The sequence below is a fragment of the Prionailurus viverrinus genome, chromosome E2 (assembly GCF_022837055.1).
Source record: "Prionailurus viverrinus isolate Anna chromosome E2, UM_Priviv_1.0, whole genome shotgun sequence".
NCBI lineage: Eukaryota > Metazoa > Chordata > Mammalia > Carnivora > Felidae > Prionailurus > Prionailurus viverrinus.
In genome coordinates this window covers 2,476,661-2,495,086 of record NC_062575.1, presented here as the reverse complement: position 1 = coordinate 2,495,086, position 18,426 = coordinate 2,476,661, and the positions used below count along the sequence as shown (strand labels likewise).

Here is an 18,426-nt window from a genome sequence, read left to right as displayed (position 1 = left end):
GGCATATGGTTCGTCATCCTTTCCGACAGCCTGAGGCTGCATTAAATCCTCAATGATTCACTATGGTTTCAACCACCAGTAACTGCCCTGCACGGTCCTTTTCAGATACACCTCCACCGTACCATCTGCTTGTACCAGCATCACAGAAAGTCAACACTCAGGAAATTTTACTGCATTGAACATGGAATGAGCGGATTTAGCCCTGGCCGTCCCGCCCCAAACCTCAAACGTGTCCTTCCACCACGCGTAGTTGGGGAAACAACACCACGGAGGAAGAGAAGGCCAGGTACCCTACCAAGGGCTCCCAGGAGCCACACAGACCGGAAGTATCCCTTCACCGCCCACGTGCCGCGGCGGCTTCCGGGAGCCGCTTGGCCTCGGGGTGTGCATGCGCAATTCCACCACCGTAGTCCCAGAGCCCTGAATGCAGCGCGGTCCCGGCCAGCTAGAGGCTGTGGTGTCGGTAGCGAGGGACGGATGTAGAGCCGTGAGTCTCTGCGTTAGTAAAGAGCCAGAACCTCCTACCCAAAAGAGAATGGTCTCCTGTCCCCGAGTCTCGGGCAGTGATGGATGCGGGAGTTTTCCAAGAGTAGACGCGCATGTTTACTGCCGACAGCGGAGGCGGGGCCTCAGCGCATTGGGTCTCCGGGATGTTCGAAGGGAGGGAAGGTGGTTGCGAGTGACGGAACACGCGTGCGTTCGGTCGTTTGGAGAGGGGCGTGGCTTAGTGCCCAAAGGCGCGTGGGAGGGGGTGCTGCGCAGGCGCAGGGAGTACTATGCGGCCGCTGTCTGGGGTAGCTGAGGCGTTCTGGAGTTGCAGCTGGGGCTCCCCGGGGGCGTGGGGCAGGGTCTCTTGGGGGAGCACCCCTGCTAGCGGGTTCTGGGGGTCGCCGCAGGGGTGTGGGACTAGGGGTCTCGTTGGCGTGCCGGCGGCCTGCTCGTGCGCCGGCTGGCCCCTGAGGCGGCAGTGTGGGTGTCGCTTGGGCCGCTCGCGGAGCCTCAGAGGGGCCGTGTGGCTTTTCGCACCTCGTTTGGTCTTTGGGATCCCGGCTTGCTCACGTGCAGAGTGGACGCTGCGTCCTGAGCGGCTCCTCGTGTCCCAGGGTTGAATACCTCGAATGGTGCTCAGCCTGAAGTCAGCAGGGACCTGGTTGGAAGTGCAATGGTGCAATGAGGTTTTTCTTTTTTCTTTTCTGTTCTTTCCCTTCCCCCTCCTCTCCCCTCTCCTCCCCTCTTCTCCCCTCCTCTGCCCTGTCCTGTCCGCCAGATCTGGGTTTTCAGAATCGACCCTGGCACTTAAATCTGTCAGATGCGGAAAGTGAAATCTGTTTTATGGCAGCTGTGCTGATTGAAAAGAGGACATGCAGAGGGCTTATCTCGGTTACGAGACTCCCGCTATTACTGTTCAGTGTGGGGTTGGCGCGGGCACAGAGGAGTGAAGCTGTGGCCCCCCGAGCAACCACAGAACACACACGGAATTGCACTTGCAGAGAGCTCGCCGCTCGTTCAGATTCTTCCCTGGAGCCCTCCTGAATTTCCTGTTGGGCCTAGACCCCACTTAGGTTGATCCTGGTTCTTTTTCGGACTTACATGGGCTGACAATAAAAGTCCGTGGTCATCAGTGTGTAAGAGGTTATGTGTGGCCTGTCTTGTCTGTTCTGTCTCCAGGGACAGAGGTTTTTATTTTTATAGATTTATTTATTTTTAGGATTTTTAAATTTTTATTTTATTTTATTTTTTATTTTTTAAAATTTACATCCAAATTAGCATATAGTGCAACAATGATTTCCGGAGTAGATTCCTTAGTGCCCTTTACCCATTTAGCCCATCCCCCCTCCCACAACCCCTCCAGCAACCCTCAGTTTGTTCTCCATATTTATGAGTATCTTCAGTCTTGTTCCCCTCCCTGTTTTTATATTATTTTTGTTTCCCTTCCCTTATGTTCATCTGTTTTGTCTCTTAAAGTCCTCATATGAGTGAAGTCATGATTTTTGTCTTTCTCTAATTTCACTTCAGAGGTTTTTATTTTTATTTTTTTTTTATTTTTTACTTTTTAAAAAAAATTTTTTAATGTTTTTATGTTTAATGTATTTTAATGTTTTATTTATTTTTGAAACAGAGAGAGACAGAACATGAGCAGGGGAGGGGCAGAGAGAGAGGGAGACACAGAATCTGAAACAGGCTCCAGGCTCCGAGCCATCAGCCCAGAGCCTGACGCGGGGCTCGTACTCACAAACCATGAGATCATGACCCGAGCCAGTCAGAGGCTCAACCGACTGAGCCACCCAGGCGCCCCAGAGGTTTTTATTTTTAAAAATGCTTTATTAAAATATGGACGGCTCTTAGGCGTGTATGGTAATGCCTCGTTCTTTATTTTATTTTATTTTTTTTTTTAAATTTTTTTTTTTTCAATGTTTATTTATTTTGGGGACAGAGAGAGACAGAGCATGAACGGGGGAGGGGCAGAGAGAGAGGGAGACACAGAATCGGAAACAGGCTCCAGGCTCCGAGCCATCAGCCCAGAGCCCGACGCGGGGCTCAAACTCACGGACCGCGAGATCATGACCTGGCTGAAGTCGGACGCTTAACCGACTGCGCCACCCAGGCGCCCCTGCCTCGTTCTTTAATGAAGCTAATTTAATTTTAACAAATATTCTGATTTATTACTTGCCTAACGCTCCCTTAAAAATAAAATTCAGGGGGCGCCTGGGTGGCGCAGTCGGTTAAGCGTCCGACTTCAGCCAGGTCACGATCTCGCGGTCCGGGAGTTCGAGCCCCGCGTCGGGCTCTGGGCTGATGGCTCAGAGCCTGGAGCCTGTTTCCGATTCTGTGTCTCCCTCTCTCTCTGCCCCTCCCCCGTTCATGCTCTGTCTCTCTCTGTCCCAAAAATAAATAAACGTTGAAAAAAAAAATTAAAAAAATAAATAAATAAATAAATAAAATTCAGTTATGTTAGGGGCAAAACCACAGGCAAGTCCAGAGAACAAAGGTGAGGAAGGGAGAAGAAAGAGAGGAAGGGGAGAGTTGGGAAGGCTGTTATAAACAAAAAGTCCATGGGAATACACTTGGAGTTGGAAGTGTAGTGGCTTCTCTTTGGCTGGGCTGTTGCTGGGGGAGGAGGAAACCCTTCCTTCCACCTGTTGGGATTTTAAAGTAGTATCCAAGTGCAAGGTCCCTCTTTCCCTTTTAGGCCTGCAATTGACCAGGAGTGGTGGGGCTTGATGGCTCCCCCTGCTGGCCTCCCAGCTCCCTGTTAGTGAGGTGTCCTTGTATTAATAGCTGAAAACTATTTTACTTCATTCTCAAATTCTTTCATTAGCAGTATCACAAGTTCATGGGGGAAAATGTCTCTTTCTTACTCTTGGTCCAAAAACCCTACGGAAGAATAATGACCTTGAGAAAAGTGCCATTACACTGCAGGTCCTCTCGCTCCTCAATGTATTGAGGATTTTATTTTCCAGCCCAGAAATTCTCCAGCAGTTCATCTTCTCACCTGCTGTCTAGCTTTCCTGGGTGACCTCTGGGTAGGCAGACCTGTTTCCATTTATGCCCAAAGTGTCCAGCGCTCTTCCTCTAGAGCATTCCTTATACCTTCAGAAAAGTTTTTTTAATCAAGTTGTTGGCTTATTTATGAATTAGAAATACTCCATATACCTAATGTTTCTTCTTTCTTTCTTTCTTTCTTTCTTTCTTTCTTTCTTTCTTTCTTTCTTTCTTTCTTTCTTTCTTTCTTTCTTCTTTCTTCCGAGGGAACGAGCAGGGGAGAGGGGGAGAGGCAGAGAGAGAATCTTAGGCTCCATGCTTAGCATGCTGCCTGATGTGGGGCTGGATCCCACAACCCTGGGATCATGACTAGAGCCAAAATCAAGAGTCGGACCCTCAACCGACCGAACCACCCAGGTGCCCTTCCATGTACCTAATTTCTGTAAGGAAAGTTGCTATGGGAAACTTAATACCTGGCTGAATCACTTTCTCATCCATAACTTTTTTTTTTTTTAACTTTGATGGCACCACCGCTTTTAAAAATAAAGGATAGAAGGAAAGAGGGAAAGATGTGAAGACAAGAAGTAGGAAAGGACTAAAATGGTAAAAAGAAAGATGAGATGCAAATGACTTTGTCCCAGTGAATCTGAAGTTGTTTCCTTGCAGTGTGAGCTGAGTGATTCCGGGTGGGAGTCATGCCAGCTGGGGTTCCCACCACATCTGGTGGACTCTGAGGATTCCGCCTTTTCCATCACCCCATGGTGTTTAGTTGAAACTTCATAGTCCTCCTGTATCCCGTAATGACAGACCATCAAAGGATTCAATTTGATACTGGGAGCAACATTTTCTGAAGGATTTTGATAAACTGGAACATACACTAAGGTGGGAAGCCAAGATGATTGAGGGTCTGGAAACTATGTCTCATGAGAAGGGGTAGAAAAACCTGTGTATTTTTGCCTGGAGAGGAGATGGTTGCAGAGATGTGTGGAATTGTGGCTCTGGTAAAAAGTATTTAAGTTGCTGCTTTTTTTCTGTGAGGTCTAGAAATAGAACCAGGTAGAAGTAGTAGAGTAGCAAACTCTGACTAAAGTACTCCTTTAATTTAGATTTCAAAATTGAATTATGGTTGACATGCAGTGTTATATTAGTTTCAGGTGTACCACATACTGATTAAACAATTCTGTATGTTATGTCGCTTTTACCACAATAGGTATAGTTACCATCCGGTGTTAACTATGCAAGGTTATTACAATATTGTTAACTATGTTTCCTAGGCTGTGCTTTTCATAGCTGACTAAAGTAGTTTTATCTGATGGCAATCAGAAAATTGAATAAGCTTCCCAGTGCAGTCATCGGTGGGTTACATGATTTATGGTGGTGATGATAATTTTGCTTTTTGACACATCTTCAAATTTTAAAAAATGGTACAAGAAAAGTACAAAGAATTCCCTTATCCTTTCATTCCAGTTCGTTGAATGTTACCCTTTTACTGCCTTTGCTTAATCCGTATATTTCTCTATATTCGTATTTTTTTAAACATTTGAAAGTAAGTTGCCAACTTGATGCTCCTCTACTTAACCTAAGTATTTCTTTTTTAAAAAAAATTTTTTTAACGTTTATTTATTATTTTTTTTAAATTTTTTTTTCAACGTTTATTTATTTTTGGGACAGAGAGAGACAGAGCACGAACGGGGGAGGGGCAGAGAGAGAGGGAGACACAGAATCAGAAATAGGCTCCAGGCTCTGAGCCATCAGCCCAGAGCCCGACGCGGGGCTCGAACTCACTGACCGCGAGATCATGACCTGGCCGAAGTCGGACGCTTAACCGACTGCGCCACCCAGGCGCCCCAACGTTTATTTATTTTTGAGACAGAGAGAGACAGAGCATGAACGGGGGAGGGGCAGAGAGAGGGAGACACAGAATCCGAAACAGGCTCCAGGCTCCGAGCTGTCAGCCCAGAGCCCGACGCGGGGCTCGAACTCACGGACCGCGAGATCATGACCTGAGCCGAAGTCGGCCGCTCAACCGACTGAGCCACCCAGGCGCCCCTAACCTAAGTATTTCATTGTGAATTTCTTTTTTTCTTTTTGGTTTTTGTTGTTGTTATTTCAAGTTTTTATTTAGATTCTAGTGAGTTAACATATAGTGTAATATTGGTTTCAGGGGTAAAATTCAGTGATTCATCACTTATGTACAACACTCAGTACTCATCCCAACAAGTGCCCTCCTTAGTATCTATCCAGTGTGAATTCCTTACACAGCTATCAAAATTAAAAGTGAAGTTATTAAAATCAGTTCACGTCGATATAATTCTGTCATCTAATCCGAGGTTGGTTATCCTCATGATGACTTTTATATATATAAAAAACAAAACAAAACAAAAAAACAAAAAAAAAAAATCCAGAAAATTGGGTGGCATATACTGTATTGAAGCATCGTGTCTCTTTAGTCTCTTAATCTGACATTTCCTCAGTCTTTGTATTTCTTAACCTTTCCCCTTTTAAAAACGTTATTGTGAAATACCTTTGAACTTAGAGAAAAGTTGCAAAAATGGTGCACAACTCCCATGTTCCCTTCCTCCAGCTGCACCTGAAGTTAACATTTGCATACATGAAATCGACATTGATAAAATAATGTTAGCTCATCTATTGACCTTATTCTCATTTGGCCAGTTTTCCCACTCGTGTACTTTTTTTTGTTGAAGGATCCAATGTATATTGCATTTATTTAGTTGGTGTGTCTTCCGAGTCTCCAAATGATGACATTGCCATAGATCTTTGTCTTTCATGACCTTGATACTTTTTGAGGAGTCAAGGCCAGTTATTTTATAGAATGACCTTCAACTTAGGTAGGTCTGATGTTTTCCCATGATTAGATAGAAGTTATTCATTTTGGAAATGAAGACCACAGAAGTCGTGAGTCCTCCTAAGAACATCATGTCACGTGGTACATGATGTCAACTGGGAAAGATTGGCTTTGATAACATACATGGCTGAGGGGATGTCTGACAGGTGTCTCCACTGTGAAGTTACTATTTTAGTCCCTAGAATTAATAAGTATCTTGAGAGGAAGCCCTCATTTGTTTTGCCCAAGCTGTCCCTGGTTTAGCTATTGGGAGTACCATCGGGTTGGTTCCTGTGCGTTTTAGACTTGCCCCATTATTTTATGAGCACTTCCTTACCTTCTAGCACCACAAGATGATTCAGGCACATTTTGTACTTTTCCAGACCCACCCCTGGGGTCTCTATTTCTCCATGGTGTCCTGGGATTTATTTTGGTCTTTCTTTTTCTTTCTTTCTTTCTTTCTTTCTTTCTTTCTTTCTTTCTTTCTTTCTCTTTCTTTCTTTCTTCCTTCCTTCCTTCCTTCCTTCCTTCCTTCCTTCCTTCCTTCTGTTCTTTCTTTCTTTCTTTCTTTCTTTCTTTCTTTCTAGAATGGAACTTAGAAACCAAAGGGTGGAGCTGAGTGGGGGTTGAGTGTGCTCATTACTGCTTGGGAGTTATTATTTCTAGGCCCTATTAGGGGACAGATGGGATATCCTATCCTAAGGTATATTCTAAGATACATATACATATGCACATAAATCTATTTTTTAAGGTTATTTATTTATTTAGAGAGAGATGGAGAGAGAGAGAATCCCAAGCAGGCTCCACACTGACAGCATGGAGCCTGAGACAGGGCTCAAACTCCTGAACCGCGAGATCATGACCTGAGCTGAAGTGCTTAGCTGACAGAGCCACCCAGCCGCCCCTGTTTTTTTGAGACTTGATGTCTGATGTTATTTATTTGTCATTCTTAGAAGATCTCGTTTTTTAAAAATGTTTATTTTTGAGAGAGAGAGAGAGAGAGAGAGAGAGAGAGAGAGAGAGAGCATGAACAGGCAAGAGGCAGAGAGAGAGGGAGACACAGAGTCTGAAGCAGGCTCCAGGCTCTGAGCTGTCAGCACAGAGCCTTACACAAGGCTTGAACCCACGAACTTGAACCCACAGGGCTTGAACTGTGAGATCATGACCTGAGCTGAAGTTGGATGCTTAACCAACTGAGCCACCCAGCTGCCCCTAGAAAATCTCATTTTCAATGAGACTCAGAGATAGAAGTTCTCACGAGGACAGCGTCCGTCTCTCAGCAGTCTGGTGTTTTCTTTGGCCTCTTTCATTCTCTTGGTCCCAGTTTACCATATTCTGCAGCCTCTGCCTTACCTTTCCTCAGTACGCCATTTCTTGAGAGTGATACACCGACATCCGTGTTGCAGGACATGTGGAGTAACAAGATGATGAATGTTGGGCGCTTTGGTTCTAGGTTTCTCCCCCTCTTTTTTAGGGGCTTTCTCACAACATACTAGTGAACATCGTCTTTTTTTTTTTTTTTTTTTTTTTTTTAAGTTTGGGGACGCCTGGGTGGCTCAGTTGGTTAAGCATCCGACTTCAGCTCAGGTCACGGTCTCGTGGTTTGTGAATTCGAGTCCTGCATCAGGCTCTGTGCTGACAGCTTGGACCCTGGAACCAGCTTCAGATTCTGTGTCTCCCTCTCTCTGTTCCCCTCCCCTGCTCATGCTCTGTCTCCCTCTGTCTCAAAAATAAATAAAACATTAAAAAAGTTTTTAAATTTAAGTTTGTTTATAAGCAATCTCTACACCCCACGTGGGGCTCGAATTCACGACTCTGACATCAAGAGTCACATGTTCTTCCGACCAAGCCAGCCAGGCGCCCTGAACATCATCATCTTTAGAGAGATTGAAAAACTTGCCGATTCTGCTTGCTCTCTGAGGCCTCAGGCGGCAAGGCATGGTAGTATCAGTGAGCCCAGGAGTATCCTTCTCCGCCTTGTTTCTAGTGACTAAGTTGAGAACACCCAGATTGGTAGCCACAGTGCAACCCTGAACAGATTTGTACTTTCTTTCTCCAGTCCTCTTGGGTCTGTAACGGGAACACCCCTTACTCAATGGCAAGTGGATATTGCCATGGGTCAAGACAGCCTGCTTCATGGAGAAGCTTTGTCTGTCATTCCCTCCGCGGATTTGGACCACGTAACCCTTCCATTGTTCACCCAGAGCGTCAGCAGCAACCTCTGTGACCATTCACTTCTCATAAAAGGTATGAAATTTGCGTTCGCTATCTACTTCAGTGGGGAGTAGCAAGGAATTATCTCTAAGGAAGACTATTAAAGAAGATACATTCCAACATGAAACAGTGATGAAAAGAATGAACAACCCACGTAAAGAACATGCAAAAACTTCCTGCACCAATACGCACCTTATCGCTTATCAAAATTCTTCACAAGTGCCACCAGTGCCGTAAGTGTGAGAAGTCCTTTAGCTGTCGATCCACTCTCGTTCAACATCAGAGGATCCACACAGGAGAGAGACCCTATACATGTAATGAATGTAGTAAAACCTTCGATCAGACGGCACACCTTAACCAGCACGAGAGAATCCACACAGCTGAGACACCATATGAATGTCAGGAATGTAGGAAGACCTTCAACCAGATGACTCATCTTACTCAGCATCAGAGTACACATGCTAGAGAAAGGTCCCATGAGTGCCATGAATGTGGAAAGACCTTCAGCCATTCCTCAGCCCTGATTGATCACTGGAGAATTCATAGTGGGGAAAGACCCTGCAAATGTAGGGACTGCAGTGATGTCTTCACTCAAAGCTCACAGCTCACTAGACATAAGAAAATTCATTCTGGAGAAAAACCCTACGAACGTAGTAAGTGTAAGAAGTCCTTCCTACGTCTCCCTTCCCTGACTGAGCATCAGAGAGTTCATACTGGAGAAATGTGGGAAATAGGTTTAAGAATTCTCTACACTTACACAGATGGGTTTAAAAGGCATCAGGCAGAAAGCCGCCTTAACAGGATGAAAGTGTCTGAGGACAGCTAATGATATATATAGGCCGTAATGGAATCTTGACTAACTTACCATCCTCAGGATAGCATGTTCCATTTATCTTAGTCCTTACAAAAGTCAGAAAACCAGATGTAGTGCCTTCAGGAAACGACTGTCTGCATGGTGCCGAGATGTTGTTATGCTTTGACCCTAGCCTCTAACACCGCATGCCCTCGAGTCCCTTTATCTCTTACACTGATGAGTTAATTATTACTGTTTTTTATTGTTTCTTTCTGCACGTCCATTACATATGTAAGCCTTCAAGATCCTAATAAATTCAGAGAAAGGGCACCTATTCAGGACTCTTGTCTCCCCATATAGACATTAGCCTCTCTTGTATTCAATTCTGCATCCACTCTCTTGCTGGACAAGAGAGAACTCCAGACTCCTAGTCTGCAACAGAGAAAAACTATATCAGTGTATGGAATGAAAAAAAGACCTCTTGCCATATCATGCAACTCACTCTACATAGGAGACTTCACACTGGCAAGAAACACTATGAATGTAAGGAATCTGGAAACGCCTTTACCTACAGGTGCCATTTGGTCAATCATAGGAGGAGTCATACAGGGGAAAGACCCTGTGAAAGTCAGGTATGTGGGAAAACTTTCAGTAACCACTCTTCACTTGTTATGCACGATAGGACGCAGAATGGAGTGAAGCCCTTTGGATGCCCTGCATGTGGGAAGGCCTTTAATACTTCTTCATATCTTTGTCAGCATAAGAGGATTCATACTGGTGAAAAACCCTTTGATTGCCATGAATGTGGGAAGACCTTTAGATGCAAGTCATAGTTTACTCAACATCGGCGGATTCGTGTTGAGGAATATTAACAAAAGCTAATTGGACTTGGAAATGTTAACATTCTAGTTATTTGACAGTCTGTCAAGATCTTGGTAACAAGTGGCATCAATGACACTGATCCTCTTAAGAAGCAGTTTATTCACAGTGTCTCAAGTTCTTGTTGAATGGATGGAATAGTAATGAACCCCCTTCTGAAAATGGAGAGGAACCAAAGTAAATCTGGTACAAGAGCAGAAAGTGAAGCCATTACCCCGTGATCTGGGCAGCTCTGGCCTCTTGCTCCCACACAAGGCCTACACTGTGCCATCAGTAATGAGCAATAGTGCTTTACAAGTGAAACTTTACTGGTCCTCGGTCTGTGTCACTTCACATTAGGTATCTTGAAACCAAGATCACAGTGCTTCTGTCCTAACTGCCAGAGAATAGGCAAGAGATCATCTCTTGGCTTTTGCTTTTGTTTTAACAGGGAAGACATTTATCCTACCAACTTCAGACACAATGGAGAGCTCCCCTCAAATGGGAAAATGTTAAACATTATACAACATGAAAGAACAAGAAGTTACTTCTTGATGGTTCTGCATCCTAAAATTGGCGCCCAAACATAGTGCCAGAGAGAGAGGGAGAGAGACGGAGGGAATCCAAAGCAGGCTCTGTACTATCAGCACAGAGCCTGATGCAGGGTTCAAACTCACACACTGTGAGATCATGACCTGAGCCAGGATCAGGAGTCAGATGCTTAATCAACTGAGACATCCAGGTGTCCCTAAACCAGGTTTAAAAAAAAATAATAATAATAAGTGATTTTAAAAATAATTTAACATTTGGAAAAATGTGAAAATGTGTATTTCTGCCACCATGGGGCACTTGATGTTCATTGGGTTGACACGGCAGAAGAAAGTGTTTTGTGTGTGTGTGGTGGTGGGGGGGGATTGCTAAACTTTTACAGTGGAAGTAGATGAGGTGATATAGCGCCCTTCTGTGGTTTCCTGAGTCACGTTGCCTTGATTATTTATTGCTTCTTAAAAGTCCACCCCAAATCATTGGAGCCAGAGCAAGGACCTTTTTTTGTTTCTTTTATATATTTCTCCTGATTCTGTGTGTGAAGCATTCATATTGTATCTGGGGGATAGGTGTCTGATCTCCCATCTATGTGATCCCTGCCAGGACCGAACATCCAGGATGGCTTCTTCTTTAACACGTCTGACACAAAGCTGGAGTGGCTGGGACCGTGACTATGGAGCCTCTGTTTCCATTGTCCGCTGCTGCTGCCGCTCTCAGCCATGCAGCCCCAGAACCCCTGCCCCTGACTGCCCCCCCCCCCAGTGGTCTTGACAGAATAGCTGGACTTCTCACGGGGTACATCAGAGCGCCCAAGAGTGAAAGACAGAAGTTGCCAGACTTTTCATTTCTCTAAATGCTGTTTTGTAGTTTTCAGTTAATAGATCTGGCATTATTCCCTACATATTATTCCCTACATTATTCCCTACATATTTCCCTACATATTTCATATTTATTATTCTATTTGCCTTAAAATGTCAGCTTCTGACCATTGCTGGTATATAGAAATAATAGTGGATGTTTGTGTAGCCATCTGGTATCTCGCAACCATACTAAACTTGGTTGTTCTCGTTGGGTTTGTGTTGTTTTGGTACATTAGCTTGTTCAACCTACGGTGATCTGCTCTTCTTCAAATAAAGGCAATTTTACTCTTTTCTTTCCCATCTGGATGTCTTATTTATTTTTCCTACTGTACTGGATGAAGCCTCTACTACAGTAGTAAGTAGAAGTGAGAGAGGACATCTTTGCTCCTGATTTTGGGGGAAAGCATCCAGTTTTTTTTTATCATTATATATTAAATTATCTTGTTTTGAAAATTGTTTTTTTTTTAATCAGGTTGTTTAAGTTCCCTTCTTTCTTAGTTTCCTCACAGTTTTTATTTGGGTTGGATGTTACATTTTGTAAAAAGCTTTTTTGCATCTATTGAAATGATCATCTGGTTTTTAATTTTTTGAGTTGTTTAATGTGAATTATGTTGCTTGATTTTCAGGTATCCAAACCACCTTGCATTCCTTGGAGACACCTCACTTGGTTGTGCTGCTTGTGCATGTGCTTAATGCTACTGAGTTGCACACCTAAAAATGGCGAACGTGGTAAATTTCATGTATATTTTACCACAGTTTTAAAAAAGTGGGGCGCCAGGGTGGCTCAGTTGCTTAAGCATCCGATTTTGGCTCAGGTCACGATCTAATGGTTTGTGGGTTCAAGTCCCACATCAGGCTCTGCCCTGACAGTGAGGAGCCTGCTTCGGATTCTCTGTCTTCCTCTCTCTCTGCCCCTCCCCTGGTCGTGTTCTCTCTCTCTCAAAAATAAATATTTTTAAAAACCATTAAAAAAAACTCTTAAATCCCCCCGCCCCCAAACAAGAGAAGAAAAATCACACCTTCTGCATTTGCCTACCTCAGCAAGCCAAACCTTCCTTGGAAGATCTGCAGATGCAGCTGTGAAGGGGAAAGAGCATGTGTTCCTCTACATTATGGGAGAGCCAGGTCACCAATGAGTGGGCACTCTATACCAGGTAGCCTAGTTCTGAACATTTGCCTGGGAACTGTCACCTTTTATTTTCTTGCGTGCAAATGTTGACCATGAGATTGGTTTTAGTTTGTGAACTTGATGGTGTATGGTGGAACTGAATGTAGACAAATCATGCCAGTCTTCCCTGGACACAAAGGGCAGAGGGTGCTTGGAAATGAGCTGGCTATCTGGCTGACTTACCTGCCTCTTCCCCCAGCTCCATCCTGCCACCAGGACAATGCAGAAGTCATCGTGTCTGTGCCCCATTCAGAAGCCTTTGGTGGCTCCCCGTCAACCACAGGAGAGGATTCAAGTCTCTGACATGGCCTGCAAGGGCCTCAATTTGGTATCTGTCCTCCTGTAAATATCTCCACCCCTTTCTCTTCTCACTATTTTATTTGTTCATTCATTCATTGATTTGTTCATTCATTCTTTGAATGTGTATTTTTGAGAGAGAGTATGAGTGGGGGAGGTGCAGAGAGAGAGACAGACAGACAAAATCTGAAGCAGGGTCCAGGCTCTGAGCTGTCAGCAAGGAGCCTGGACCTGGGGCTTGAACTCATAAACCGCGAGATCATGACCTGAGCCAAAGTCAGCCGCTTAATCGGCTGAGCCACCCAGGCACCCCTCAATTGCTGTGATTTTTTTTTTTTTCAATGTTTATTTACTTTTGGGACAGAGAGAGACAGAGCATGAACGGGGGAGGGGCAGAGAGAGAGGGACACGGAATCGGAAACAGGCTCCAGGCTCTGAGCCATCAGCCCGGAGCCTGACGCGGGGCTCGAACTCACGGACCGCGAGATCATGACCTGGCTGAAGTCGGACGCCCAACCGACTGCGCCACCCAGGCGCCCCAACTGCTGTGATTTTTAAATTCTGTAAAATTATCAGTAGAACTAGTTGCCCTTTCTTTTATATCCTGCCTGGGTAGTAAGTAGGTCACTGCTCCTCCAGATTCTTAATGTTTTGTGAGGTCTAGTCCTTAGAGTTTTGTCCAAGGCAAGGCTGATGGCTTTCCTCCCGGCCTGTTCTGTCACCTGACCCTACTGCAGAGGTTTGGGTAGATGCCACCATTGACAGATACCATACGCTTTCACCTAGCTGGACCATCAATGAATTGCACCCAGGCACTTCGCGTGGCGGGGGGGGGGGGGGGGGGGGGGGGGGGGGGGGGGGGGGGGGGGGGGAGGGGAACCTCTGCGATTCAAAATCCCCACTGAGCTACTGGATCTTTAGGGAGAAGGATAAAGCTTCCCTGAAAGGGTGTCTGCCACTCCTTCACGTAAAACTGAGACAACGCTAGGGCCAGGTTGGCTCCACTCCTGAATGGACTATTTTCCTCTGGCCGGCAAAGCCTGTTGCTTCCCTCGCTTGCTAACCATTCAGTCTAAGTGGCCTTGGAATGAGGATGGCGCGTGGGGAAGGGGGGAATCCCCAGGCCGCCTTGCGAGAAAGCTCAGCTCCCAGGAGATGGAGCTGTTGTATTTGGCGCCTTGTCCGGCAGGTGGCGCCGCTGTACTGTGAAACTCACTCAGCACATTCTCTTTGCTAATGCGTCCGTTTTTTTCTTTCATCCAGGGATTTCATTTTGTTTTCTTTAGCTCACCTGGGAGGGGACAGGAGTCATCTCTACATGGGGTGATCTCCGCATCGGACAAGCTCTTTTGGTTCTTTGTGGGCATTTAGAATACACATAGAACACATCAATTTTTACTTTATTATTTTTTAAAGTTTTTATTTAAATTATAGTTAGTGAACATATAGTGTAATACTGGTTTCGGGAGTAGAATTTAGTGATTCATCACTTAAATGTAACACCCAGTGCTCATCTCAAGTAATACCCATTACCTATTTAGCCCATCCCCCACCCACTTCCCCTCTAGCAACCCTGTTTGTTCTCCTATAGTTAAGGCTCTGTTGGGCACCTGGGTGGCGCAGTCGGTTAAGCGTCCGACTTCAGCCAGGTCACGATCTCGCGGTCCCTGAGTTCGAGCCCCGCGTCGGGCTCTGGGCTGATGGCTCAGAGCCTGGAGCCTGTTTCCGATTCTGTGTCTCCCTCTCTCTCTGCCCCTCCCCCTTTCATGCTCTGTCTCTCTCTGTCCCAAAAATAAATAAACGTTGAAAAAAAAAATTAAAAAAAAAAAGACTCTGTTTTATGGTTTGACCCTTCTCTCCTTTTATTTTCCCGTGTTTTTGTTTCTTAAATTCCACATATGAGTGAAATCATATGGTATTTGTCTTTCTTTTTTTTTTTTAATGTTTATTCATTTTTGAGAGACAGAGACAAAGCATGAGCGGGGAAGGGGCAGAGAGAGAGGGAGACACAGAATCGGAAGCAGGCTCCAGGCTCCGAGCTGTCAGCACAGAGCCCGATGCGGGGCTCGAACTCACGAACTGCGAGATCATGACCTGAGCTGAAGTTGGACCCTCAACCGACTAAGCCACCCAGGCGCCCCTGGTATTTGTCTTTCTATCACTGACTTATTTCGCTTAGCATAATACACTCTAGCTCTTGCAAATGGCAAGATTTCATTCTTTTAGATGGTTGAGTGACAGTCCATTGTATACATACACCACATCTTTTTTATCCCTTCGTGAATCGATGGACATTTGGGCTCTCTCCATAGTTTGGCTATTGTTGATAGTGCTGTTATACATAACAGTGCATGCGCCTCTTCAAATCAGTATTTTTGGATCCTTCACTGGGCTGTAGGGTAATTGTATTTTTTACTTTTTGAGGAACCTCCATACTGTTTTCCAGAGTGGCTGCACCAGTTTGCATTCCCACCAACAGTGAGTGTTAGAGGGTTCCCTTCTCACATCCTTGCCAACATCTTTTGTTTCCTGTGTTACAACACATCAGTTTAAAAAATTCATCCTATTTTATTTATTGAGTAACACTTTATGCTAGGAAGTGTTCTAAACAGAAGTAAAACAAACAGAACTATCTTCGTAGAACACACACACTAGGAAGAGAGACAATAAACAGATAGATGAGTAAATATATAAACTAACAAGTACAATAGCAATCACAAAGCATGACGAAAGGACATTAGATGGCTAGATGTTGCTATTTTCTCATTATACGCTAGATCAAGATCACTTTAACTTTAATCCCCCTTGCAAACATTGCTTACATCCTATCAGTTGAATTTGGGCACTTTATTTTTCCTACGGAAATGCAGAAGCTGCCAAGGAGATTAGCTGTTCTTTGATGGGAGCTTGAAGAAGGGCAAGGAGTAAGGGAAGGAGAGGGTAGTCTGGATGGAGGACTCAATGAGGAGACTTCCCCTCCCCCCCCCCCCCCCCCCCCCATTTTCAGCACCCAGCACTGCCTCCTGCCATGGGGCTACATGCGAGGGCTTCTGAATCCAACTGTAAAAGTTTTGAGTCCCCTCTCTGCCCAGGATTCCCCAGCACACTCAACTTTTTGAATCTGCAGTTTTATGCTTTCATCAAATTGAGAAAATTGTGGTCATTATGTTTTCAATTGTTGCCTCCTTTGGTAACTCTCTGGTGCTAACTGTTTTTCCTATTTTGTGCAGAGTTTATATTTTTTTTCTGCAGAATTGGCCCAGATAGTTGGATGCCAGAATCTCTGGAGGGTAGACCAAGATGTTGGGTAGTAGAATATATTGTTTTCTAATCCTAATGCTTTCTGTAGTTCTCCAGTAACAAATAACAGTATGCAATTCTCTGTGGTTCATATATCCTCACAGATATGAGCATCTCTGACCCCAGAAATGAATGACACTTACTCATCAAGCATCCATGCTACACCGACAGGAGGGTCAGTTGGCCAAGACTTGAGCTAGAAGTATACTAAGAATTTGCTTAGTATTCTAGATTTTGAGCACTTTTCTCATATTATTTGTGGCAATCAATAATTTTAACATTGCAATTATTTTATTTATTTTTTAATGTTTATTTTTGAGAGAGAGAGAGAGAGAGAGAGAGAGAGAGAGAGAATATACAAAGCAGGCTCCAGGCTCTGAGCTGTCAGCACACAGCCTGATCCAGTGTTCGAACCTTCGAACCACACGATCATGACCTGAGCCAAAGTCAGATGCCTAACCGACTGAGCCACCCAGGCACCTCTAACATTGCAATTATTAAAAATTGAACTAGGGGCGCCTGGGTGGCGCAGTCGGTTAAGCGTCCGACTTCAGCCAGGTCACGATCTCGCAGTCCGTGAGTTCGAGCCCCGCGTCGGGCTCTGTGCTGATGGCTCGGAGCCTGGAGCCTGTTTCTGATTCTGTGTCTCCCTTTCTCTCTGCCCCTCCCCCTTTCATGCTCTGTCTCTCTCTGTCCCAAAAATAAATAAACGTTAAAAAAAAAAAAAGTTTAAAAAAAAAATTGAACTAAAAAAATGGACTAAAGAAGAATGCTTTGTGATATAGAAAGGTGTTCACCATATAATGGAGGAAAATGTTACGGGAATTATGTACCATTACGGTCCCATTTTTCTAAATTGTTTATTTACGTATAGAGATCTCAACCGGGGTGTGAAAGGAAAATATGTTTTAAGCTACAAGCTACAAATGTTAATTGTGTTCACAGTAGTTCTGAGTTGTGGGATTATGGATGATACCTTCCCTCCTTTTTCACTCCTCTTTTCTCCACAGTAAACAGTCTAATTTCCTCCACTGTCTATCCCCCTGCCCTGCTGTTTCTCCATAGCCTTTCCCACCATTCGATATACTATTTATTTTACTAATTCATTTGCATATACCGTTTATTTTGCTCATTCACTTAAAAGTCAGATCTTAATTAAGAGGCCAGGGAATTTTGCCTGTTTTTTTCCCTGCTGTGTCCCCCTGCATGACTTCTCCTATAGTTTTTTTAGTCTCCCCCCACTGCAGGGGCCGCTTCCACTGTCAGGGGCAGTCTGGCTGCAGAGACTGCTTCCGAACAGTAAGAATACTGACTGACACGCCTGGCAGGAGAGACATTTACTAATTTGTCGTCGTCGTCACACTGGTGATAGGACACAGCCGGAGTTCCCGGACGCTGTTCTTCCCGTGGCAAAACTTAGCACAGGAAGAAAACCACGCCCCCACGAGCCAGGCTCGCGGGCCAAGCCCGGAGCCACCCCGCGCTCACACGGACAAGGCGCCGCATAGCAAAGTTGCCCTGAACGCGCCAGGGAGCCGGCTGCCACGCGGTAAGATAGCACGTGTGACCAGGTAACTAGGGACGCTTCCGGTCTCCAAGCCAGGGGAGGGGAAACGCGCGTGCCGCGCGCCTGCGCACTCTCCCGCCCAACTCCGCCACAGCCCCGACCCCCGGGCCACGCCCTCCGAGCACGGAGGCGCTGGAAGGAGGCGTGTACGCTCGGCGCTCTGCTTCCTCCCCGAGTAGAAGGACACGCCCCTCCGCCAAGCCCCGCCCCTCCCCCGCTGCTCGGGCTCCGCCCCCTCGCCCGGCCAGCCTCGAGAGTTTCGCCGCCTGCGCGCTCGGAGCCCGGGCGTTTGCCACTGAGGCGCCTCGGCCGAGAGCGGTGGTTTCCGGGCGGAGACCGGTGGGCTGTTCCGGCGGGTCAGGAGTCGGAGGCCGGGGGCCGGGCAGGTGGGGCGGGCCGCCCTGACCGCGACGGCGGAGCCTGAGTCCGGACGCCGCTGCGGAGCATCCCCCGTGCCGACTACATTTCCCAGAGGCCCGCGAGGCGGGTGCGCGG

At 45.7% G+C, this 18,426-nt stretch overlaps 1 protein-coding gene and 1 pseudogene across 4 annotated transcripts in view; one reads left to right on the top strand and one right to left on the bottom strand.

Annotated features, from left to right (window-relative positions):
* Window positions 1-1,622: 1,622 nt before the first annotated feature.
* LOC125152481 (zinc finger protein 471-like) overlaps window positions 1,623-18,426 on the top strand; it is a 33,462-nt gene continuing 16,658 nt past the window's right edge. For 3 of the 4 annotated variants that reach the window (XM_047834452.1, XM_047834450.1, XM_047834447.1), the window contains exon 1: window positions 18,222-18,418. The gene's annotated coding sequence lies outside the window, so the exon portion shown is untranslated. Of the gene's footprint in view, window positions 1,633-11,072; window positions 11,078-18,221; window positions 18,419-18,426 lie in introns of those variants that run through there. The other variant, XM_047834449.1, reaches the window with a different exon arrangement.
* Window positions 7,635-12,972, bottom strand: LOC125153170 (40S ribosomal protein S6-like; annotated as a pseudogene).